A 27,656-nucleotide genomic window follows, 5' to 3' on the forward strand; every position below is an offset into this window, starting at 1 on the left:
GATTCTATTTCCCACCACAGCCCATCTCACTGGAATGTTTCCTCATACACCAGGGTCTTTGCATGGCTCTTCTTTGACCCTGGACCATTCATCCCGACTCTCTTTCCCTTTTTTAGTCCTACTCCTATAATACTTAAAAATTTCAGATCAACTGGCTTTTCTTGTAGGAAGCTTTCCCTGATCCCTCAGGCAGATCACCGTCCCCCTACAATACATCATTATAATCCTCTTCACTCTTATTACTCTTATCACAGTCAGTACTTACTCACATTTGTAATCATTTGAAAAGTAAACATCTTTCTCACTCACTAGGGTATAAAATCCTTAAGGCCAGAAACAAGTCTATTTTTGCACATCATAGTATCACCAGCACCTGATCCTGCACTGGGTCTATAGTTGGCTTTTAATAGATGTTTGTCGAATTAATTAGTTAATGCACTAACCACTGTTAAGTGTCTCCCAGTAAGGCTATATTTTTATACCCTCTATATTATTGGATTCCCACCTCAACTCAATCATGAAGTAAGTTCCAATCCTTTTCCAAATATTTTACCTTAATGGTAGACAGCTTACCACTAAATTCTCACATCTGATCCACTACTAGGGAGAAATTTATCATTCTCTTTTCTTCCAAGCTAGCAGTCTCCCCGCCCCCCCCCCCAACACCCAGGGTGCACATTAGACACGCCCACAGATACACACAGAGTTCTCTCCACAAACTGACCTTGTATGTGATTCCAATATGATGTAAACACTTTCTCTACATTTAAATGTAATGTGTATTAGACAGTCATAAACCCTAGAGTTCTGTGCAAGACTCAGGCCAGTTTGTCTTCAGATCCATTCCTCACCCTTCCTCTGCCCCATATCATAGCAAAGGCTCACCTCTTCAGCCTGAAACTACCAGGAGAGATATTTAAGAGACTGGAGCAAGAGGAAGGGGGCCAGAGTATCTCCCACCCCTTCTCTATGCTCAAGAGCCCCATCATTTCCAAAGCTACAGACACCACCTGATAGCCTGGCCATGGTCAAGCTTTGTCCAGTGGTGTCCACCCCTGGGCTCCAGGAATACTTCTTTGGTCCCTCTAAATTACAGAGGTGGGAGCTTCTTGCTGCCACAAATCTTTGAGTTGCCTTATCATCCCTTGCTGATGTCCCAGCTTTTCTATCACCTGTGTAACCAATTCCCTGCATTAAATTCCCCAAAGGGTTTTTCTTTTCCTAGTTCAACTAATATAAATGAAGATAAGGCAGAAAGCTAAAGTAACTATCCTATGTATTGCCATTTTCACTTTGTGATTATCTGTGTGCCCGTCACTCCCATTTTAGGATGCAGGCACCAAGTATTATATGTTCTCTGCATTACCATACCAACTCCCAAAGCATCTTTACATACTAAAAATTCCATAAATATTCATTGAATGACTGACTGAATGAATGAATGAATGAATTGAACCTTGGGAGTTATAATATCTTAAGTCTGTAAAGCTTCTATGTATATCATAAATTTGTTATACATTAATTGGAATCAGTCGATAAGTACCTTCCTCAATGACATACAAATCTGGAAGTAATGTAATTAATTCAAAATTACATAAGCAATCAAGGTGTGCTTACTTTTCCATCAATCAAGGCATAATTAGTTAGTTGTGAGAAAGCTCAAAAGGGTTTGTATAGCCTTTAATGGGGCTTACATAGCAATGACAACTCAGGAATCAGCAGAGCATTGTCAAAAGCACTAGACAATTACGGCTGCTTGAATATCATAAATGAAAGAAAGGTTTATTCCTGTTCAGACATTATTACAATTTTCTTAACAGAATTTACTGAAGAAATGATTAGACCTTCTACTCGGACGCAATTTCACATACACACACATACACACACATGCATGTGCACACACCTACCACCACCAACAACAAAAATAATAGCAACAAATATGAAACAACAAGATAGATGGATAATATCAAGATGTATACACTGAGACCCAAAGAGGAAGAGAAAGAGAGATTTAATAGTGCCATAACTTAGTTTATGTTCCTTTGCAAAAGTACAAATGAAAGAAGGAAATATCTGCAAGTGTGGAAAAAGCAATGTACAGTCTCAATTCCAGCATCCATTCCTCGTATTATATGGTCTCAGATCTCTTTGTCATCTTACGTTCATTCACTCAACAAGTACTTATTGAGACATCAAGTAAGTACCAGGCACTCTGCCTGGCCTTGGAGATACAAAAGAATCAAAAGTCAATCCCTGCCCTCATGGGTAGACCTTAGCCACAGGATCTGGCTTTTAATTCTGGAGGCTCTGCACTCAAAGCACTTCAAGATAGCAGCATGCCCCTTCCTTACATCTCACTTCGCAGGATTCACTGGTCCTCAGAACTCTCACATCCATCCACAGCCTGACCTACAGACCCCCTTCCAGAATTCTCTGGCATTCCATACATATAGATTTTTTCAGCATTACTTTTCTATGATCTTCATGAATATTGTTTAAAATCTAAATAATCTATTACCATAAATAATACTTATGACTCCCGCATTGGTTCATTTTAACAGCATTACACAGCACCAAAATGTCTCTTCCATTTCACCTTTCAGTATTGTGTCTGTGTGTGTTCAAGATCTAACTTTGAAGCCAAATCTCTAACAAGAAATTACTGCCTCAAATTGTGCAAGAGAGTGGGTAACGTCAGTCATTTTCAGATGTTACTGAAAGCAGTTACAAATTTCTGTAGCCCTCAGAAAAGACCACTGACCCAAGGTATGTCAAAGCCAGAAAGGAAGGATTCTATGCCCTGGCTTAGCCCAGCCTTATATTTTATAGATGAAAACATGTAGGCAGTCAGTGTTCCACTATTGAAAGAATCTGAATTTAAGGTCACACAGAACTGGGCCCAAGTACCTACTCAGTCACTAACTCCCTGTGTGACCTTGACCATGTCACTTCACCTCTCTGAGCTGAGGTACTTCATCTACACAATAGAGCTAGCATCTAGCTCATAGAATCGCCATCATCTTTGCGAGGAGATCTTCCCTACCTAGGCCATGTTAACTAAAATGGTGATCCCATCCCCCCAACATTCCCTATCTCTCCTCCCTGCTTTTATTTTTCTCAGCACTTATCACCATCTGAGACTCCATATATTTCTACATCTTCACCTCACTTTTCACTTATATGTTGCTACCACTAGACTATAAACTGCAAAAGGGCGGAAATTCTAGATCATTTCATTTATTGCTGTACCCTTATAGCACATAGTAGGAACACAATAAGTATCTGTTGACTGAATCAGTAAATGAATGAATGGCTGCATGAATGCATGTGCAAATTAAACATTAAAAGGTTCTCATTAAATGTTAGCTGAATGAAGCAAAGGGCCACAGTCTAGTTCAAATAGCCAGCAGAATGATGCCAGTACCAAATAGAAACACTACCAACAAGCTGTGGCTTTTCCCCACGGGAAAGACTAAGATTTGTCTGAGACTTGACCGCAAAGTGCTTTTTTAACAACAGCATCAATTATTCTGGGTGAGTATCTTCTCCCTGGCATCCTAAATTTCTCACAAGTACCCAGCTGGCTGGCAGGCAGCCCTACTTAATAACAACCTCTGACCCTTAAAGAGCGGTTTCCCTTGCTCAAAGTACTTTCAGATATATATTCTATTAAAGCTCCATAATCTTTGCAACAAAAGGCTCTTCCCACCACTTCTATCCTGTGTTAGTAAGGAGACAAAGCTCACAGCAAAGCATGTCTCAAAGAGAAATGAGGCCAGCAAATGAGACAAATGTACAATAACAGATTGGGAGTAAAGCCAAAATAAATAAATAAATAAATAAATAAATAAATAAATAAATAAATAAAGTCTGTTACTGTTAATATGACCTCACTTTTAACCCTCAGGCTGATTCAGCCTGGGATACAGCATGGGTTGCACGGAGCTGGTGTAGTGAGGGGGGAAATGGATGGTTTGTTTCCAACCACATACACTGACTAACTGAGGACTGGCAGTCAATGGAGTCGCAGAAATCATGGGCAAATGATCCTCACAATGCAACAGGAGTTGAACAAGTGTTTCTCCAGTGAATACATGAATTAACAAATGAATTAAATATGTATTTTTATGCCTAAATACTTATTAAGTACCTCTGTTGTGCCAGAGGTGTGGAAGGCACCAGGGTTACAAAGAGGAATGGGACATGAAGATGGTCTTGGGCTACACCAGTTGCTATAAACATTTGAATCCTCCTTCAAAAGAAAAGCCCAATCTGCAAAACAATTCATAGATGAGCTCCTCCAAACTGAAATGGGCTGGGTATGGATGGTGAGGGTGGGGAAGGGAGAAAGTGCCTTCACTGGTATGGGGTATCTGAGGAAGCTCTATGGTTCCCCAGATTCTGTTTGAAAACATTGGCCTGGGTGTTCATTTTTGTGCCTCTGTGACAGAGATGCCAAGATTCTGGGGTTATACACAAAGCCCATTGTAAGAAAGATGGGGTGAAAGATGAAGAGGGAAAGGTTCAGAACTCAGTGTCCTCTAGAGAGAATGCCACTATAGGGTTCCTTGGAAAGCAAGAGTTTGCAAAGGTCAAGGCTTTGGGGCAGGAGACTCTCATGGTCATTAGTCATTTATGATAGCTACTCAGCATGGATCTTGTTGGACGATAAAATTGCTTCTTATAGAGGCAGAAATGCTAGATACTTGCTTTTGCCAGCTCACTGGTATCTAAAGCCCAGGGATGGACCTGGATTTAGGAACGAAAGGAGGTATGTCTCTTCTCTTCCCCTCTAATCTGCTCTCCTCTCCTCTCCTCTCTTCCCCCTTCCTCTCCCCTCCCCTCCTTAATGACATTTCCACATCTGAGATTGCAAGGTCAGATCCTAACATAGTCAGGCAGTGTTGGGGCTTACATTATACTTTCCTCATCAGACCAGTTCCACTGAAAGCCTCACCTCAAGCCTGCTCTATAGCCTCCAACATCCTTTTAGCACAGGCTACCAAAGAATGGGCTGTTGATCCAGGAGACTGGGAGACAGGCACACTTCTCCTTCAGAAGCTCCTCTCAGGTCAAACCAGAAAACTGCTTATGATAGAGCTACAAAAGGAAAAAGTCTGAAGAGTTTCCAGTAGTATCATCTGGGAATATCCTGATTTCTCTCTTTCAATACACAGCTTTAAAAATAAAAAGATTTCCTACCCTTGAGACTCTGAATTTATATTTTGGGAAATGTCAGCCAAAGACAGTGGCTCTTCCTGCCCAGAACTTTGGGAGATCTAAGAGTTAGATGTTCTGCAAAGCCATTTTTCACTTGGGGAACTCCTTAAAGAGGAATCCAGGTGGCCTTCAGCCTGATAGCCAAGTTGTTGACAAAGCACCGAGTTTCTGATATTTCCTGGACACCAATCTATATTACTTTAACAGAATTTCATTTCATTAAACTTGATATTCCCTCCAAAACCATTAATCTAGTCTCAGCTACTTCTGTTCATCAGAATTGACTTGGCAGCTGTACTTAGAGAGGTTCACAGAAAGGAAAATATTATTCTGTGTTAATTAAACAAATGTTGACCAGGAAATAAAGTCCTAGTTAGAAAATTAGGAATTAGGAAATAGGGGTTCTTATGCTTCATTTGCCAATTTCCAGCTTTGTGAACTTGGTGTTCCCCATCCCTGTTTCAAAAGGGAAAATATACTTCCTGGGATTTTTGTGGAGATTATTTAATATAAATTTAATATAAATTTAATATAACTTAATTATAAATTATTTAATAAAAATAAGAACATATATTACAAATATGTCAAACAGGGACATTTAGCTGCTATTATTTCTTTGTTGTGGTGGTTACTATAGAGTTGAAAGCAAATATGGCTAGAGATGCTGGGGAAGGCATGTGGATGGCAAATAAAGAAATCTGTGATGATGAGGAAGAAAAAACATTTTAAAGTCAGAAGGTTTTGTTTTCCACCAGCCATGTGATTGTGGACAATCTATTTTAGCTTTCAGAAACTCCATTTTCTTCTCTATAGCACAGGGATATGATTGTGGGGATTAAATGATGTGATGAATACAGAAGTCCTGAGCACAGTGTCTAGCTCATAGTATGAATTTGATCAGTGTTTATTTCCTTCCTTCCCCCCCACTCCGCTCTTATTATAAGGGGTAGGCTTTCTCAGTTACAGACAAGTAAACCAGTGGTCAGCAAATATAGCCAGCAGGTCAGATGAGCCCACCTTCTGTCTTTATAAATAAATTTTATTGTAACACAGCCATGTCCATTTGTTTATTATTGTCTATGACTGCTTTAGTTGCTACAGAAACCATATGGCCTGCAAAACCTAAAATATTTAGTATCTAGTCCTTTACAGAAAAGGTTTGCGGACTCCTGACTTAGGTTATCCTATGTCCAAACTCCATATTTATAGCTTTGAGTCAGAGTTCTATTGTCATATATACCCTGGCCATCATCCATTTGTATATTCAGACCCTAAGTCCCCCTTTTTTTCATTTTCTCACCTACAGGAGGGTGAGAAATAAAACAGGGACTGGAGATGCAGACCCTCTTAATGGGAAATGGACCAGTTGTCTCCATAGTCAACTGGATTACAAGATTTTTTTGTCCCTTTTATTGTTGTATCATCATAGCGACCATCAGATGAGAGAGCTGCTGCATGGAAGCATGTACAAGTCTGCACAGAATGTAATGGGCCAGCACTATAACCACTATGACAAAAACAAGAACAATTAATAGTTCTTTTTAGATGGTCAGGACAGGGAATTCCAATTGGCTAATCTAGGAAAAGAGAATAAATCCCATAGGCCATGAGGATGGGCCTCGGAAAATCAAGTCACTTTTTCTTTTTTTGAATGCTTATTTATTTTTGAGGCAGTGCCAGTGGGGAGGGGCAGAGAGAGAAGGGGACAGAGGACCCAAAGTGGGCTCTGCATTGACAGCAGCGAGCCAGATGAGGGGCTCCACCTCACAAATGGTGAGATCATGACGGGAGCCAAAGTCAGATGCTCAACCGATTGAGCCACCCAGGTGCCCCATCACTTATTCTTTAAGGTGAAGAATAGCCTGCTCTATACTGCTGGTTTCTTTGATCTGAGTAAGTAAGGACTATCAGCAATGACACCAACACAGACCATGCCTAGCCAACAAAAAGCCTACAACAATGAATCTACTACTTGTGCCAACAAGTTGCATTCTATCTAGGGCAAGAGTGGTGTCATCAATAACTTCTAGAGTTCATCTTTTGACTTTTAGGTCAGAATTATCTAACTCAATTGTAACCTAACAATGGTCATTAAAGGGGAAAAAAGGACCATTATAGGTGGACAACAATAAAGAGCACACTAGTTGTGATGAGTACTAGGTGTTATATGTAAATGATGAATCACTAAAGTCTACTCTTAAAATTAATATTATACCATATGTTAATTAGTATTTAAATAAAAACTTGAAAAAAATAAACAAAAAGACTCTATATAAAATGGCAAGACAAGTGATAATAAGCCAGCAAATGAAAAACAAAACGGGTTACACAGGTATTGGTCTGACATCTTGTGTGGGAGCTAACCATTACCTAAGGCCATCAGATGATTCTGAAGGTCTTGGATCAACTGTCTACTTCCAAAGGTCAGCTCTTTTTAAAGGATCCATGAAAACCCTTTTTTGAGGTTTCATTTTTTAGTGGCCTCCCAATTGTGTGGAATTCTGTATTACTTCTTTGCTTATGAAACATAATCCCAAGGATTGATTCCCTAGAGTTTCACTACTCTGTTGTTAAAGTACCTTACAATGAAGCTCAAGTACAGTTTTCCTTTTATTTGTCTTCGAAAATCGTGAAAAGGTTGCTTAGGCAGATATTGTGGGAAGGAGGACTTACACTGTTGGTGAAAGAACTGGGGATAACATGAGTCCCATGCAATATTTTGCCATGTTTTCATGCAATAGGGCAGAGTTTAATATTAGAGGTGAAACCACTTGATGCATGGGCCTTCCATACACCAGTTCATAAATGGATAACTGATGGGTCCCCAAGGGAATAGGCTATAGTAGATGTACCTTCAGCCAAGGGTTACTAAAAGTTTTGATAATTATGCTAATTTTAATTTAAGGATGCCATTGTTTCTCTTAATCTTTACAGAAGATTTGGATGGTATGAGCTGTGTAGTTTTTGAATTGTTGGTGACAGCTTACAAAGTTTTTTAATAATGGCTCCCATAAAGTATGTGTCTTAATCATCTAAGTTGGCATACCCCAGGTTGGAAACAAAAATCAAGCAGCTTTTTAGCAAGCTACAGCTTTTTAGACTGTAGCTTTCTGCCAAGGAAATATTTTAACATCAATACATCCCCCAAATAGACGTACAATAACTAAAACATATGTAAACCCATGGAGGGTAGAGCCGGATAAAATTCAACTCTTTTTTCATGGACCTCAACCTTCATAATAGCTATCTTTCTAAAAAGTAGGAGAACTAAAAGTTCCTTAACTTGCCCATTTTGGATGAAAATTCCAGAGGAAGTAATAAATCCTTTGTTTTCAAAGCATCTCAAAGAAAGGTATTACTCCACAAGTATACCTGGGGTGGGTGTGTGTGTGTGTGTGTGTGTGTGTGTGTGTGTGTGTGTATTTACACTCTGGTTTTTGGCTAGGTCTTTATAAGCTCTAATAAATGCACTATGTTCTGCTATCCAGGCTGATTTTACTTCAGAGGACTATATTATAAAAAAAAATAGTTTAAATTAGTTAGAGCAAATTGTGCTTGAAACCAGTTTGTTTTGAGTATGATTCATCAACAAATAACATTAGAACAAGGTTCCCAATGAAAACCTCTTATAAATTTCAATGAGATAAAGAAGTTTCCCTGATGTAAAAGGAGAATGAGATTCTCTGGTTGTGGCAAGAGAGTGGAAAGATTCAGGGTTCTGTAGTGGTGAATAATAATGTGAGAGGGGGGGAGTGACAGACTCTCCTAAAAAAATTAATCTGATCACTGAAAAGAGTAATTTGTTGAGTGTTCTCAGTCAGTCACAGTGTGACTGGATGAAGAACCAAGAGGTCAAGTAGGAAACCTAGAACTAGGTTATTAGAAGCATGGATAAATTTTGCTGTAGTGGCTTCTGCCCTAAGATAAGAGAGATGAGCCTTTGTAGCTGGTTCAGTATTGAAGCCATAGTAAGGGATAGGCTTTTTATGTATCCCATAAGTTGAGTTAAAACCTAAGGGTTTGTCCAGATTATTCATGCATGAACAGACAAATGCTTTTCATAGTTAAGGATGTCTAAGGAAGGAGGCTATCAAAGAAACGTTTTCAAGTTCCAGAAGGCCTGTCCATGTTTGGGCTCCCAGAGAAGGGAATAGTTTCCTGAGGATTTAGCCAATCCATAAACAAGTATGGAAATCTCAGAAAAACTTGTCATCCATTGTCCGCAACATCCAGTTAAACTGAGAAATATTCTCAATTGTCATATTGTGAGAGATGTAGGAAAGTTTGCATATCTTTTAGTCTATTGGGAGATCATGTTGTTTTTTTTTTCCACGGATAGGTCTTCCCCTAAAAAATGGACTATGTTTTCGTAAAATTGTAACTTTTTAAAATGTTTATTTTTGAGAAAGAGAGAGACAGAGTATGAGCAGGGGAGGGGCAGAGAGAGAGGGAGATAGAATCTGAAGCAGGCCTCATTCAGGCTCTGAGCTGTCAGCCCAGAGCCCAATGCAGGGTTCGAACCCACAAACCGTGAGACCATGACCTGAGCTGAAGTCGAACACTTAACCAACAGAGCCACCCAGGCACCAAGGTAAAATTATAATTTTATCTTCTGAAACATTAAGTCTCTTTCTGCCTGGACTAAGAAAAAGAAAATGTGATCTTTTTACAGGCTTACTTGTTCTCTGAACAAAGTAGGAGATCATCTACATATCGTATCAGAACTGAATTATAGAGGAAATTTAGATTTTTTTATTATTTGAATATAGTTGATACACAATGTAACATTAATTTCAGGTGTACTCCATAGTGATTCAACAACTCCATGTATGCTATGCTCACCCTAAGGGTAGTTATCGTCTGTCACCATACAATGCTATTACAATACCATTGACTATATTCCCTATGCTCCACCCTTTATTCCTATGACTTATTCATTTCATAACTGGAAGCATATATTTCCCACTCCCCTTAACCCATTTTGCCCATCCCCCAACCCCCTCCACTCTGGCAATCATCAGTTTCTTCTCTGCATTTATAGGTCTGATTCTACTTTTTGTTTGTTAGTTTAATAATTTGTTTTAAAATTTATATCATTTAGAAATAGAAGGGTGCTTCAGTGAACCACTGGGGCACTGACTGCCCTAGGACCTTTTCTATCCTCACTAGATGAAGGCAAAAAGCTTTTACCTGTCCTCTACTAGAGGCAAACTGAAAAAGGCAGAACAAATGTCCACTACAGTGAAGCCAGTGGCTTAAGGATGATACCTGGGTTAGGTATTACCAAAATATCATGGAATTATAATTTTGTTGGTAGCCCCGAGATCTTGAAAATCAATATCTTCATCCATTTGGTTTATTTACTGGAAAGATAGAAGTGTTTACAAGATCTGGTTCAGGCTATAAGAAGGCCTTTGGATAAAAAGCCATAAACAATAGGTTTGAGTCCTTCCTTTCCTCTGGCTTCAAGGGATATTGGAAAAGTTTGGGTAATAGTTTGGTAGGATCTACCTGAAATGTAATAGGTTCTGCACCAATTGTTTTCCCTATGTCGGTTAAATTTTTAATTCATCGATTGTCAAGATCGTTAGATGAGATATGCATCAATTATAATGGAGAAGGCAAAGGTACATCCAAAGCAGACACAGTTTAATTATAAATAGAGGAGACTTCTGGAACCTCAAGAAATTATCCCCCTGATGTGCTAATTACAATTCCATTTGCCAAGTAATTCTCTTATTAAACTTGCAACAATAGTATCATGGAGCAGGAAAAGAATGTTTTTCAGTTGAGGGTTATAGTTAAGGACTAGGAGATAAGGAATTTGTGAGTTATTTGAAATACCTACCATCTGTGTGGCATGTTTACTGCAAATAAGAAGTTGATCAAAGGTGATAGAATTTAACATAGAAAGAATAGCATACATATCTATAAGAAATAGGGGAGGTTGACCATTTATATTTATAATGATTTACCTTGCACGTTAGGACAAAAGCAGAATATTGGACACTTTCTCATTCCTTGGAGCAATCTCATTGATCTGAATTAAGAAACTTTGTCTTGGTTTTTCTTTTCCCAGATGGGATAATCTATTTTCCATTGTTCCTTCTCTTTACAGTTTCTATAGGTATTCTTGTCAAAAGGTAGTCTGTTAGCAAGTGGGCCACCGACTGATTGCTCTGCAGAGCCATATGTTTATTTGAAGTCCTGTTTCATTTGTGTTCTAGAGCACTTACAAAATGTTCTACCAGATGTTGTAGTTCAGGTAAAAGGGCTATTTCCTTTTTAATTTCTGTTTTCTTAGTCAATCTTCAATAAAAGTCATGGGTGCTGTTGGTGCTTTCTCTAACTCACAGATGTTGTCAGCAATTATTTTTTGGTCTATCCCAAAATCTGCTATATTTTTCTCTTTTCTCTATTTGTATGATTAAATATGATCCAATTAATTTTAATGGAAATGTTTAAGAAACATCTTTCAGGAGACTTTACCCTAATTTCCAGGGCTTTCTTTGGCCATCAGGCTTACTATGAAAAGAAAACTCCTGTAGGTCCCTTTCTGGGTCAGTTTAATTCTTGTTGCCATCAAGGATCTACCATCTAAGATTCCAACCAACCTGTGTAAAACTTGATATAGGTCAGGCAACCTTGGTTGTATGCATTCAAAACAATTCTGAATTCTTCTAAGAATAGTTGCTGGTCATGTCTGGGTTTAGGGAAATCCTTATTGTTCTCAATTTAGCTTGGGTTCATGGCTTTTAAGAATAGTTGCTGGTCATGTCTTGGTTTAGGAAAATCCTTATAGTTCTTAATTCAGCTTGGGTTCATGGTTTTAATTCTACCGTAGCCAGCATATCTGGCTCATAGGCAAGATGGATGTTTAGAGGCAACTGACACTTTGACGTCTTCAAGAGGGTCTTTTGGAAAAGGTAGAACATCTTGTCAAGGTGTAGAGGTAAGAAGAGTCAACAGAGATAAAGAAGCAGAGAGATCTGAATAACATACAGGAGAACTGGTTATAGGGAAGCAACCAGATGACAAGGAAGAAAATGATTTTTTAGAAAAAATGAGTGTAGCATACAATTACTTAAGTTTGTTAAATTACTCACTAGCCTTGGCCAAAACATCCTTTAATAAAGCAATTATTTTAATCAGAATTTCGTTTGAAGGCTTCTGTGTACCAATCAAACAAAAAATGTTACTCACTGGGCCTGAGAAATATTAATTCCTTTTACCTTCCAAAGCATCTCTCAAATGAATAATTTTGTTCAAGTTCAAACATTCCCCAGAGTAGCCACTGAAAGGCTAAATCATCTTTGGTGAAGTTACGTCACGTAGAGAGGTAATTGAAAAAGTTAGGATTCTAATGAGAGTACCTATAAGACAGTTTTTCCCAAGACTTGGAGAGGATTTATATTTAAACAACCCCATGAGAGCTGGCAATAGTCAATTGAAATTGGTGCTTGTGCACTTTGTGTCTCAGTGCCCCAATCTGACAGTTGGTAGCCTCCAAATACAGACAGCACACCCCAGAATGTAGAAAAAGAGAAAACAGTCTCTGGATCAAAGCTAAGTTCTTAGGACAAAATATTTAGATGGAAGGAGAACCTTACTCATGGGTGACCCACAGCAAAGTTTGTATGGATGCTGGTCTGGTAAGAGCCACAAACTCACCAGGGTGGCTCAGACAAGAGGCTTACAAGGCCTATGCAAAAGCACAAAACAGAGCAAAGGGGTAAAAAGGAATGGCCTGATTCCACCAAGATTGCTAACCAAATGAGAACTAATAACAAAACCCAATTACTATACTGAGAATAGATATGCAAGAACCTCAATCCAAGAGTATGGAGTTCAGACCCAGTGTTCACTTACCACATAAGACACTGAGTCTGTAAGCTGTGAGCAGCAAGGCACAAGGGGCCTCTCTGGATGCTGTACCTGCTTGAAGCCTGGGGTCCATGCGATGAGCAGTGTAGACTATAGCTCAGTGGTACCTCCAGAAAAACTGGAAATAAACAAAAACCACCAAAATGAGAACAAACACAGTCTATTTATTAAGAGTTTGCTGCTGTAGCAAGGAATTAGTTGCTGTCACTAACGTTTGGTAGAGATTCAAAGGCAGGCAGGCAGGGTAGTGGGAAATCTTTTCAGAAGGAAAAATGGGAAGGTTTTCAGCATGCTTTAATTGGAGGTTGTTGATGTGGGGAAGCTGGAGTCAGGCTAATAGAAGAAAGGTACCTTATGTGATCAGTTTGAGGAGCATTTGATTTTCTCTGCTTGGTTCTGAGTTGAAGTAAGAGCACAGAATAGGGAAGTTGGCAGTCACTGACCAAATCCAGTTGCTTGTTGCAGAGGCTGTAGGTCAGCGTTCTATTGTCATATACGGTCTGACCATTGTCTATTTATATAATCCGTCTCTTGACCTTTAAAATTTTCTGTTTCATTTTCCTTTAATTGTCCTTGCTCTTTGTGTTTATAATTGCAAAAGTTTGGCACAATCTAAATATCTAACACTAGGTGATTATTGGTGGCTATTAAATTTGTACCATTTAATCCCCTAATGTTGGCCATTTAGAATTCCTGGGCACCAGTTCCAAGTGGAAAGAGAGATGAGGATGCAGATTCTTTAGGCTTTTAAATAGGCCACTCCAGCTTAAGTCAGTTCTAGTCCAGGACTGACTGGGTCTTCAGCAACACAGGCCAATGGAAAAGCAAGGTAGATAGAAATTAACTGTATGGGGATAGGGTATAATAAATGACAGCAGTCATTACTATTTTTAAGTCATTGAATCCTCACAAAATCCCCTCAAAAATGCATTTTTAATCTCCATTTTACAGATGAGGAAATTGAAACAGAAAGGCTAAGTAATTTACCCTACAGGGGCAACTAGTAAGCAGCAAAGCAGTATTCAAGCCCGGGCTGGACACACTCTTAAGGACTATGGTTTTAGCTGACTTAATGAGGGAAACTATGCCTGTGAGCAACCAGAGCTGGACTCTGTAATGGTTAAGACAACTGGATGTGGAGTCATCCATATCTGAGTAAAATCCCAGCTCCAGCACATACTGGCACTGGGACCTTTAGCACATTTATTAACTTATCTGAGCTTTGAGTTTCTCATCTGAAAAATGGAGAGAATATAGCCAGAGCCAGATGAAATCTACCAAGCCTTCCAAGCAGCTGTATGTAATGCATCAAAACATTATTGAAAATGAAATTAAGTAGGGAAAGTATTTTCCAGAACTTCTTTCACAAAAATAGAATATGTAGCTAGGGGGAATATTTTTTTTTTATTCTGTCTTTCTTTCTAATATGAAATTTATTGTCAAATTGGTTTTGATACAACATCCAGTGCTCATCCCAACAGGTGCCCTCCTCAATGCCCATCACCCACTTTCCCCTTCCTCCCACCCCCCATCAACCCTCAATTTATTCTCAGTCTTTAAGAGTCTCTTACGGTTTGGCTCCCTCCCTAACTTTGTTTTTCCCCTCTCCCTCCCCCATGGTCTTCTGTTAAGTTTCTCAGGATCCACATAAGAGTGAAAACATATGGGGGGAATATTTTAATCAATTGCTGGTGATATGGGAGCAATATTAAAAAAAATAGTTGCTAAACCACCTACTAAGGAGTGGTATGTCTGATTAACAGTTGGGCTTTATGAAATCTTGGGCCAGAGGGCAACTGTTCTGCAAAATAGAAGAATGGCTGGCTGGCCAACAGGAATCCTCTTTGTCTACTTCCCCTACACTACCCTCAGCCTCTCTGTAAGAGCTAGAAATTTAAAGATGATCAATTTGAAAGAGCACAAATTATTCAGCTGCCATGATGCCCATGTGCCTTGACCTAGACCAGCTAAGCCTTAACTTGTAGAAATTTTATGAAGATTAAGTGATATTAGGCACAACCACATGCTTGCCAATATTTAACTGGTTTGACCTACAAAAATGGTAATATGGTATGGTTCAACCCATGCAAAGTATTGTGAATACTTTCACCCAGGACTTTGTCTGAAGTAAATCCTTGATGAATAGTAACTAGTCTTATTATCACTTGTTAAGAAGAGGCCAGCTTACTTAGACCTGTTTCTGTCAGGCAGAATTTTTAGGTCCAATCTAAGGGATGGGGAATTCTCAAATTATGGTGAATCCTGGCATCATGGTTTGGAACATTAGTGTGTTTGTAGCAGAATGTCTGCCCATCAGGTGTCTGGCACAAGACATAGCTCCCAGAAGGGAGTCCTAGCAAGAGTGAGGCTATATTGTTGGAGTTTCCTAACCAGCAGACTGTGAGGGCTGAGTCTACATTTCATCAGGATATAGTAATGCACACAAGGACAGTGAAGCAAAAGCCCAGGCCTTGCACAAAGCCAGTCTAAAGGGGAAAGGGAGGAATCGAAGAGTAATTGTTTGATTTCTTCTTCTGTTGTCAATCCCAAAATATTTTCCACGGTAAAACAGTTTGGGTGTAAGTTTCAAGGAAAGAAGTTATGAGATCAGAGAACTTCACCCCTACGTTGAAGATGTACAATGCACTTTCATCCAATGATCTTTATTGGACAAACATTTGTTCAAGGCTAATAGATGTACATTAGAGGCCCTAAAGAATCTTCTCATAAAGATGTTTAATTTTGTTAAATCTGTATTTCTCAAATATTTAACAACATAACTTTAATTCTTCATAAAATGCTTAACATTCAGTGGAACCTAACTTTTCAAAAGATGCTTTAGGAAATGCTTCCCTGGATGATAAATTTCCTAAATGGATATTCTGTGCACTTAGCTCAACTTCTTAACTTCTGTACTAGCTGGAATAGAGTTGAATTTAATAAAGGTTTTTTGAATTTAATATGCATAACTAAAAGTATCAACCAAATTATTTCTCACATACCTTTCAACATCTATGGTTCTGTGATTCATAGAGGTACCTAAGAATATATAAGAAATGACCATCACCAGTACCAAGGAGACAATGGTTAATAAGGACACTCTGTTTTTTTCTTTAGTTCAAATAAATGTTTTGCCTTTGACCAAAGAATCAAAGGGAGTTCTGAGTAAAATAAAGAAGGTCAAGGAGAGCTTCCCGGAGAAGGTAAGCTTTGAAGACACCAGTGTAAGTGCTGACAGAGATGATGAGGGCCTAGAATGATAAGGCTGTAAACAAAAAAAAAAAAAAAAAAAAAAAGGAAAGACAGGTGTATTAAGATTGTTCTGATTGTTTTTATTTTTTAAATGGCTTTAAAGTCTTTGAGATTCCTTCTATCAAGTAGTTGGGTCTGTGTCCCCTTTACTTGATTGCTTCTACCAATAGGGTATGTCAGAAATGATATTATGTGACCTCAGAGTCTAGATCATAAATGGTCATGCAGCTTCACCTGTTGTCTTTGAATACTTATTCTCCCAATGCTTCTCCCTGGGCCACTCTTTCTTAAAACCCAGCCACAATTCTGTGAATAGATTCAGCTACCTGAAGAGGCCACACACTGCTACTCCAAGCAACAGTTTCAGGTGAGCCCAGCCTTGGGGTCATCCCAGCCCAGGTTCCAGTGATGTGCATGAAGGAGCCATCTCAGTGTTGGGATCTTCAGCCCCCTTGGTAGTCCCAGCTTTTGAGCTATTTGAATCACCCCATCTATTCAAGTCTTATCAGCTGAGGCTTCAAACATTATGGAGCAGAGAGACACTGTTTCCCTGGTACCTTGTCTGAATTCCTGACCCACATAATCCAGGATGCAGTCCACAGTTTAGATCACTAAATTTGGAGGTTGTTTTTTTATGCCATAATAGATAACTGGAAAAATCATGATGGCTACAAGTGCAAAACTCCAACCAAATTAGTGCAAGCAAAAAAGGAGAATCTATTGAGCCAATGAATCTGGAAAAATCAAGGGCTGAAGTTGGCCTCAAGGACAATGGTCCAGGAACTGATGTTACCAGAACTCTCCCCACTTGTTGCCTCTAATTCTCTCTCCATATTAGCAGGAAAGAAAACTGGTCCCTCCCAGGGTTGGTTTTCATTTAAACTTCAAGAGAAAGACATTGGCCCAGTTGGACACTGTGCACTTTGCTAGGTTAATAACTACAGCTAAAGGATTGGAGGTCTAGGAATGACCTAATCCAGGAGCTAGTTTCTCTGGCCAAGGGCAGGATCTATGATAAGCAACCTCAACCAGAACATTATTAGAGCAAGAAAATTTACCCCAAAAGACATGGCTATTCTCAAGAGACAAAGCAATCTGTATTAGAGTGGCTTAAAATATTATTTCAGGGGCACTTTCTGAGGCAGAGTAGCTCCATTTATCCACAGAAAGAGTGAGGTGTGAGATGAGAAATTCACCCCAGCTGAAGATGGGCAAAAAAATATTAAGCCCCCAAAAGACTTGGAAGAGTATGCTTTGCCAATACCCACTAGATATTTTTTAAAAAACATGTGGTACATACTTTCACACTGGCCACTTCACTGAACCCTTACAACCACCCTAGGAGGCAGGTAATGTTAATCCCCTGTTACGAGTAAAGAAAACATAGCTCAGATAATTAGAATTACTTGCCCAAGGTCATATACTTCTAGGGGGTCACAATACATACACAGCCCAGGCTTCAGTCTCCAAATCTAGAACGCCACATACAATTCATATTAAGAGCACTGAAACCCCTGGACAGGGTGTTATTCACCTAGATAAAAAAAAAAAAAAAGCTTTAAATTTGTGTACACAAAATCTAAACACAAATATCCCAAAGTCCTGGTTGTTCGGATATAAATAAGGCAACAGGGAGTCAGGTCTTGAGACAGGCGGAGACATTAACCACAACCTGAGGGATTTGTTTTCTCCATTGTCTAAGTGCCCTTGGACCTCAGACAAACCCCATATTTCTTGGAAACGTGTATTCCTCTGAGAGCCAGGGAAGGCGTGTGGTCCAGTAAATGCAATTAGCAGTCTCACCGCGCGTTTCCTCGCCTGTTGTCTCCCAGAGTGCAGTCATCAGAGAGCTCACAGTTTCAAAGCATGCTCTTCCAAGTGACAAGAGTCGCCAGCAGATTTAAAGTGGATCTGAGATATCTATCTAGGGAGTTTGGGGGATATATGAAAATATTTACTGAGTATCTCCTTCGGACAAGACTCTACTCTAGGCGCAGAGTAATGTAGGAGTGGGAGAGAGACAAAGAAACAGGAAGAGACCATATAAGATATAGATGAGACTCTGGCAAGTTTTTAACCTCATTTACAATGTGGGATTAATAATAAGATGATAATACACAAATTTATATCTCTAGCCACTCTTGTAGTTCCAGCCCTTTATATCCAAACACCTATTTGAAATTTGCTGTCAGATGCTTCACAGCAGCCCCAGAATCTACATGACCAAAGCAGAAATAATGACTGTCTCCTTCAGTTCTGCACCTTCTTCAGTGTTTCTAGCTTTGTTAAAACAAACTAACAAACTTCCCAGCAATTCCATCCCAACATTCCTATCAAATTGAAAACCTCAAGCATTAATTTGGAAAACGCATCGAATGCATCACCTTCTCATGTCTGAACTCCAAACCAAAGACAGGCTTATGCCCTTTTAGCCACCAGTGGCAAGGGGGCTAAGTCTGTATTTTTAGTTGTTCCTTGCACTTGACTGCCTGACCTCCCAGCAAACAGGTACACCTAGTTTTGTGACAGTGTCTGGGACCCTGCAGCATTTACTGAGATGGTCAGGCCATTCACCAATTGTTTTGAGTGGTAACACTCCATGAGAACAGGACCATGCAGGCCACAGCTCAGAATTTATTTTTTTCTCTGTACGACAATAATTAGCAAGACTTACCCCTTGAATTTATTTCAAGTTCTTTAGAACCCTTGGCTCAATCACTGTAGTGATTATGCATTGAGAAGAAAGACTTCATTGCAGTCAATGGGATTGATTTTGGAAATATTTAATTTGTACCTTCAAAAGGGATAGAATTAATCGTATTATATCAACAGATTATACCCTTGAATATCTCTCTCACTGGGCCATGAGCTCCTTAAGACCAGGAATAATGTCTAAACTATGTCTCTTGTTCTCATGGAGCCTAACACTGTCAGTCTCAGAAGATGTGGATTGAATCACTTTAGACACTATACTTCCTGTGGACAGACATGGATTTTCCATTTCTTTCAACTCCATTATAAAACCAAGAGACACTTATTGAATTTAGGGTCTTGAGTTTTAGTCCATGGTTTTTAGTAATTAGACTTCAATTTGTACTTTTAATTATATAGCTAATTGGAGTTGATTTCAGTGGATAGTCCACCAAGGTTGGAGTGAATGAGTGTAAGGGTTGCTCACTTTTTGGCAACCATTTTGTGAGTAAGGAATTTAAATCTTGAAAGTAATACGGCATTGTGGTCCATCTGGGCTGAGAGAGTGCACTTATTCTTTGGGTGCATATGTCAGCATTAGTGTAAAGAGAAAGGGGGCTGTGAGCTGAACTGCATGGAAACCACTCCGTTCCTGTTGGTGCTGCAATTCCATAATATGTGGCATATGTGTAGGAGAGTCAAAGCCACAACAAGAGGGATGGTGGCTGCATAGGCAGCATTTAGGTTGAATTGAGATAGGGGGTGTCTCTTGCATGGAACTGGAATCAATCTGGTCTTGCTCTCTCTTGTTTCCAGTGCTTGAACACCTGTTTTATATTTGACTTTTCATAGCTACCCCACTAGCTCACATACCACACAGCAGAAATACAGGCATGGTAGGTCTGTGATTGCCTTGTTTTTTAAGTAAAGTACAAATGGATGGGAAATAGATGTAGGAAGAAAATCATAAAAGGCATGACTGCCTAAGGTATTTATTCTCTCCGTGGATAGTATAATTCTACTCCAGAAATGTTTCCAGGGACTGGAAAGTGTTATAGAGTGAAGGAAAAACCCTATTAACAGGGACCTTTTGTCTATATCTTCTGTCCAGACAACTGGGATCTCTTTAAGGTGCAGCACCTGCCTCTATATGAGGCATCAGTTAAACAGCTGGTGTTGGTGGCTTCTTCTACTGACAAGTTCATTCCTTAACCATTTTCTATTTTCTGTACCTCATATCTCATACTGTTCTGGTCTAGAGTATTCTACTCAATGACTTAACTGTTCATATTTGCATCCTATCTCCCTTCCCAATCCTACTTCCAGTGTTTTTGTAGTTTGGAACTGGATTGCTCTGGATCTCCACACTGGCTACCTTGCTTCTAGCTGTTCTGAATAACTGATCCCTGCTTCCCAGTTCTAGGCCTCTTTGCCTCCCTGTGAAAAGGACCCCTAACAGTCTCATCCTTTGGTACAGGCAAGGCCTGGACATATCCTTGAACTCTTAAAGCTACATTTTGATAATACAGCACTAAACTGTTTGGGGGCAGGAAAAATCCATGGAAAGTAAATTAAAATCAAAGGAAATATCTGAAAAAGGCCATAAAAATGATTGGACACATCAAGAGTTTAAAATCTATCCAATGGTTTTCTAAAATTACTATTTCCCAAAAAACAGACATGGCATATTCCTGCCCACTATAGTCAGCAAATTTTTGTTGACTAACCTAAATAACTTGGAGCCTCTCTCACCCTCCTGAAAGCATAAAACATCTCCTTCTCTGAACAAAGGAATGAAAGGTGAAGTAAGAGCCTGAATGAACAATTATCTCCAGAAGTTAAGTACAGCAATCCCCAAAAGTACTGTGACAATTTTTTGGCTTCATTAGAGTTGTATCTAACCTAGTCTATAAATCAGTCAAGGAAGGTAATGAAAGACTGAATAGATGAGGGGGAAAAGAGGATGTTAAAGGAAAGTCTGCTGGGAAAATCACCCACCTCTGGAATTACCATGGATTCTCCTTCCAAAACAAAAAAAAAAAAAAAAAAAAAAAAAAACGTGTGCATGTGAATTATATTCCATTTACAAATAGTGATTGAGACCTTCTTTACACCAGATACTCCATTCAAGAAGAAGCCAAACAAAGCACAGCCCCTGACCTCAATAAGCTGACAATCAATTAGGTAGAAACACAGCTAATAATATTAATATAATATGACAAGCCCCAGATGCTAGAGGACCACTGCATGGGCCGAGCCAGAATGCCCAAACATTTCCTGAAGGGCACATCTGAACTGAGCCTTGAAGGCTGAGTAAGAATTATTGAGATGGGCCTGAAATTACCCATAAGATTTTTGCTAGTCTGTCATAATAACCCATACACATTCTGGGGCAGGGATACTTGAACACTTTCTCATTGGCTTTACAATCTGGTCACAAAGAGAAGAGTTTTGCATACATACAAAACAGATACAGGTACTGCTCCAAGGTTGTAAATACAGCCTAGCCATTGTGGTTCCAACTGTATTAGTTCTAATTTAGTGTTGGTAAAGGAGAAAAAGCAGAATCTGAAAGGGTCAAAGAAAATTGTCTTTATCGTTAGTATCAAAAATTTCTCTGAGCATCACAGAGTTAGAAACAGGCTCCTATAAAGATAATGAATCTAATCCTCTCAGAGAAAACTGAGGCAGCTTGACAAATTTCCTTGGTTAAACACTCATGACCAGAAAGTGGTGAAGCAGGACTGAGAGTTCCTTGAAAGTATACTTAGGTGAATATTTCTAGTACTTAGAATATAGCTAATGCTCAGTAAGTATTTGCTGCATCAATTAACAACCTTCTTTATAGGATGATTTTAGGGCAATCCTAAAGCACTGATTTCCAGAAAGGCAACTGAGATCAGGATATCACAATAGATCACTGCAAGAAAAAAAAGACTATCCCTCAAGTAAACCACATATGGAGTTAGAGTTCAGAGACCAAACAAAACACTCCATGTCCAACGGCATGATGTAGTCATGAACTGTATCCTTAGATACTATGAATTTCATCTCAACAAACCTTTTTCAAATACCTACTGTGTACCAAGCATTTGATTCATCTCTGAGATTCAAAGATTAATAAATCAGTACATGACCTCTGACTCCGCTTCCTAGGAAAAGAGACAGTACATCCACCCAGAATGGTTCACCAATTTCATAGAAGCAAACATGAAACATTAAGGGACCAAATGAGAGAGGGTGTTTGGTTCTTACTTAGATGAATCTATAAAAATGAGAACATTTTATCTTAGCCTTGAATTATGATTAAGTTTTCAGCAGAAGACAGGGACATCATAGGCAAAAGGAAACAAAATGAGAAATCAGACAGAAGCTAGACTTTTATCTTAGCCTTGAATTATGATTAAGTTTTCAGCAGAAGACAGGGACATCATAGGCAAAAGGAAGCAAAATGAGAAATCAGACAGAAGCTAGACAATAGTATTTACACCTGGGAATTGGTAAGAGGTCTTGTGCAGCAAACATGAAAGAAGTGCCTCCATAAGAAGTAACTCAAGGACTGGCTAGACTGGGAGGTACAAAGCCTAGGTAGTCAGAAGAAGAAGGTCAAATTAAGTAGAGCTTAGATCATGTAGCCGATGCTATTGGGGCCCCACCTGTATCTCTTCATCATATACTATTTCTGTACAAGCCACCCCAGTTTCCACTGCTATCACCTATGACTCTCTAGCTGCTATACTCCACTTTTACTGTAGGCAAGGCAGGCCAGAGTGCTAGAGAATTGATGTCTGCTCTCTTCCCTGTCCAAGCAAGGACTGATGGTGGATAAATACCTCTCTTCACTTACCTCAGGTAGGGAAAGCCTGCCATGTGTGCTGCCCTGTAGAATTAGGCTCCAGCTGCCCATGTTTTTAACTTCTTTGGTAATAATTCTCTGCCAGCTTCCTTCTTCACTCTCTTCACTAGGATTCCTAGGATATATTCCTCAAAATATACCATACACATCTGACTTAGTGTCAAGGTCTGCTTCTGAGGGGAAGCCAAACTAAGACATTATCAGAAAACTATCACAAAAGACAAAGTCATTATCAGGAAAAACAGAACCAACGGTCAGCTTTGAAGATCAGGACAATGCTACAAAGAGAAAACATAGAGCGCTTAGGTGACTCAGTCTACTAAGTGTCGGGCTCTTGATTTCAGCTCAGGTCATGATCTCAAGTTCATAAGATCGAGCCCCACATTGGGCTCTGTGTTAACAGCGTGGAGTCTGCTTGGGATTCTCTCTCTCCCTCTATCTCTCAACATAAATAAATGAACAGTTTTTTTTTTTTAATTTAATAAAAAAGAGAAATAAAACTGGGGAAGTAGAACCATAAGCCAGCAAGCAGGAAAGTGAGAGAAGATGCAATATATAGGCTAAGAAGGCAGTAGGTAGGGGCACAGAAGAGCAAGAAGTTCAGAACTAAGTCTATGAAAAAGATAGTTTGATGTGCCAGTTACTTGACTCAAGGGCAAGCCTAATGGATTGATGGGTACTTAATCATTTTGATTTGGGGAACTCTTTGAGAAACTGATGAAAGCTTTGAACTTTCTATCCAGAAGACCAAAAAAAAAAAAAAAATTACATACAAACAATTCTGCTTGGAACTTCAAGGGATTCCCAAACCCCAGATTAAGAACCTCTGATTAAAGGCTGTAAGTGAGGCTGGACTCTGAGGACCTTGATTGCCTGCAGAGTACTTTAGCATTCATTCCATAGGCAATGGGGAGCCAGCAAAGGTTTTTACTATCAGAGTTCCCAAGTGGTTATAGTTTTCCATTCTAAATGGAACCCAAGAAATCTGGATGTTTTTAACAGATTGAAGAAGAGATTGGGGGAAAAGTGCATAGATAATTGAGCTCCTTGTTGGCCAAAAACATTTTCTACCAGATGCACTGTAGGGCTTCAAAGGCTGCTGGCTGCAGAATCCAGATGCACCTCAATGGATGCCATAGGGAGTCACTTCTGCAGCCAAATGTTTTGGCCTCAAAAATTCCTGGAGCAAGACAGACACTGAATGGAGCTGGAAACAAACTCAGGGCAAACACAGCCTTCTATATGACTATGTATAACAAGTCTGGGGTGCAAAGTGGACAGGGGGAAAGGGATGGGGAGAGGGGAAGAGAAAGAGGTGGAGAACAAAACAATCCATTTAAGAGGAATAAACAGAGCTGGGAAGGCAAACCAGAAAAAATGTAAAGTAGGACCTATCAGAGATATATTTGCATGAAATAGAAGCTAATTTGAGAACAAATGAGAAAGGTATAGAGAGGTGGGGGGAAAGGTAGTAACTGGACTGTAAGGATCTGGAATTAATTTTTTCTCTCTCCTCTATAACGATTTAAGGAATGGCTATCACATTTTGAGTATCTCTTGCATGGAAAAACTACATTCAACATCACTATATACAATAAACCTCCAAGTAAGGTTTTATCCCCACATCCCAAGTAAATAAATGGAGACCTAGAAGAAACTTGCACAAAGACAATAGGTGAGAGTGGTGTAACTGGACTTTGAACTTATGCCTGACTTGAAGTCAGACAAATTGCTAGTTCTTATTGCCCTCATCCCAGAGCTCTGGTTTGTAGACCAAACACAACCAAAGCAAAGAAAAATTACATGGACTATACACCAAAACAAAAATGAAGAATTGCCCATGCCTTGTTTTTTGGGGGCTAAGCTGGTGGAGTCGGAAGAGTTGCTGTGGATGGTCACCATGACCATATACACAATAACATCTGAACCTTCACTATCCAAGCCACCTTCCTGGTGCAGTCCCACTGCTCAGTCAGGGAAGGACCTGTGGGAAAATGGGAGACTTAGCATGCTAGAGGCAGAAGGACCTCAAAGTGGGTCATCCAGACAGACACCTTCAAGTTTCTGGAGTAGCCCATGGTATGGCAGAAAGCATGGATGCGGAGTCAGATGGTTTTTTTTCATATCTTTCTTTTCCACTTTTTATTTTTTTATTTAAATTCCTGTTAGTTAACATATAGTATAGAATTGGTTTCAGGAGTAGCATTTAGTGATTCATCACTTACCTATAATACTCAATACTCATCCCAACGAGTGCCTTCCTTAATGCTCATCGCACTTTTAGCCCATCCCCCATCCAACACCCCTCCAGCAACCCTCAGTTTGTTCTCTAAGACTGTCTTATGGTTTGCCTCCCCCCTGTTTTTTATCTTATTTTTCCCTCCCTTCTCCTATGTTCATCTATTTTGTTTCTTAAATTCCACATGAGTGAAGTCATATACTATTTGTCTTTCTCTGATTGACATATTTCACATACATAATCCATTCTAGTTCCAGCCATGTTGTTGTAAATAGCAAGATTTCATTATTTTTTGATCACTGAGTAATATTCCATTGTATTTATGTGTGTGTGTGTGTGTGTGTGTGTGTGTGTGTGTGTGTATGTATACATATATATATGTATATATATACACCACATCTTCTTTATCCATGGACATTTGGAGCCAGGTGATATAGGTACAAACTTTGCTTGACCACCCATTACCTCAACAGCTCTCTGAACCTCTCACAGCCTCAGTTTCTTCATTGGTAAAAACCAAAACACCTTTTCATGGCTAATGTGATAATTATACAAAATAATGGATGCATGGGTCTATTGCAGTGCCTGGCACAAACCAAATCTTGAAAACTAGCAGTTTTACATTCCAACGTCTCTTCATTCCCCTCCTTTTCTATTTGAATACTTTTGTGTATGTGTTCCCTATGAACCCACAACCAAGGCACCCTGGTTATAGCTCTTTTCCTCATTTTACCTCAACACCCCTATATATGACATCTAGTATAAGAGCAAACTAAATTTTATTTGAATTGTGTAATTTGTAAAACTTTTCCAGTTCTATCATAGCATTTATTGTTTCCATAAACCTAGGAAGTGAGCCAACAGGAATCATTACCCCTTTGTTACCATACAATGGAGTATTACTCAGCAATCAAAAAGAATGAAATCTTGTCATTTGCAACTATGTGAATGGAACTGGAGGGTATTATGCTAAGCAAAATTAGTCAGAGAAAGACAAGTATCATATGACTTCACTCATATGAGGACTTTAAGATACAAAACAGATGAACATAAGGGAAGGGAAGCAAAAATAATATAAAAACAGGGAAGGGAACAAAACATAAGAGACTCTTAAATATGGAGAACAAACAAATATGTTTGTGGGAGGGGAGATGGGCTAAATAGGTAAGAGACATTAAGGAATCTACTTGCGAAATCATTGTTGCACTATATGCTAACTTAGATGAAAATTTAAAAAAATAAATTGAATAGAATGAAAAGAAGAAAGAAAGAAAGGGGCTCAGAGAGTAGGTATTATGTGCCCCAGGCACATAGCAAGTGGCATAGCAAGTAAGGGTCTGGCTGGCATAAAGGAAGAGAACCAAGAAATACACAGGTGCTACTATAACGAAATAACACAGATTGTCTGATTTCAACAACAGGAATTTATTGTGCACAGAGCTGGAGATTGGGAAATCCAAGATCACAGTGCTGGCCAATTAGATTTCTAGTGAGGGCTCTTTTCCTGACTTGTAGATAGCCCACTGCGCCTTCACATTATTGGGGGTGGGTGTTGTCTCCGATCGCTCTTCTTGACACTAATCCTACTGGACTGCCCACCCCCTTATGACCTCATTTAACCTTACCCTATGTCCAAATATAGTCACACCGGGGTCTAGGGCTTCAACTTCTGAATTTTGTAGGACCACAAACATTTGGTCCACAACAAGAGCCTTGGATAAGTTGCTTACCTTCTTGGGGCCTCTTTTCTTCATTTTAAAAAGAAAACAAGTCGGGGCGCCTGGGTGGCACAGTCGGTTAAGCGTCCAACTTCAGCCAGGTCACGATCTCGCGGTCCGTGAGTTCGAGCCCCGCGTCAGGCTCTGGGCTGATGGCTCAGAGCCTGGAGCCTGTTTCCGATTCTGTGTCTCCCTCTCTCTCTGCCCCTCCCCCGTTCATGCTCTGTCTCTCTCTGTCCCAAAAATAAATAAAAAACGTTGAAAAAAAAAATTTAAAAAATAAAAAGAAAACAAGGCAGTTTGAGATAACTGTGTCCAACACCCCTTTCTGTTCTGATATCCAAGGATTCTACTAACTCCTAGTGGGTATTATCCAGCAGAAATTTTTCCTGGTCCATACACAATGTCATCTCAAGTTTTTATTTCAATCTGCCTCCCAGGCAAGGATATCACATTTCTACTTTCAGTGAGTTTCCCCTGACAGAGCTCTTATTCATTTAGTCAGTAAGCATCTGATGAGCACCTGCTGTGTGTCAGTTATAGGCTAGATGCTAAGGATATAACTTCAAACAAGAAAAATAAAATCCCCACCTTCCAGTGTAGAGACTGAAGGAAATAGTTTCAAGTGTCAGTTATAATGCTGTCAGATGCAAATAATAGACATTCAAACCCCAATTCAAAACATGATTTAATATCTATGGAGGTTTTATTATCTCACACAAGTTCAAGGTAGGTGCTATGTTCTGAAAGTTTATACCCCCCCCCCCGCCAAATTCATATGTTGAAATCCTAACCC

At 39.4% G+C, this 27,656-nt stretch overlaps 1 long non-coding RNA gene across 1 annotated transcript in view; it reads right to left on the reverse strand.

Moving 5' to 3' along the window:
• Positions 1-13,085: 13,085 nt before the first annotated feature.
• The window catches only part of LOC147578059 (uncharacterized), a 68,149-nt gene continuing 53,578 nt past the window's right edge, over positions 13,086-27,656 (reverse strand). The window contains exon 2 of the long non-coding RNA XR_015254747.1: positions 13,086-13,222. This is a non-coding gene — a long non-coding RNA (uncharacterized LOC147578059). The remainder of the gene's footprint in view (positions 13,223-27,656) is intronic.

The sequence above is a fragment of the Puma concolor genome, chromosome C1 (genome assembly GCF_028749965.1).
Source record: "Puma concolor isolate L17-30 chromosome C1, mPumCon1.1.hap2, whole genome shotgun sequence".
NCBI lineage: Eukaryota > Metazoa > Chordata > Mammalia > Carnivora > Felidae > Puma > Puma concolor.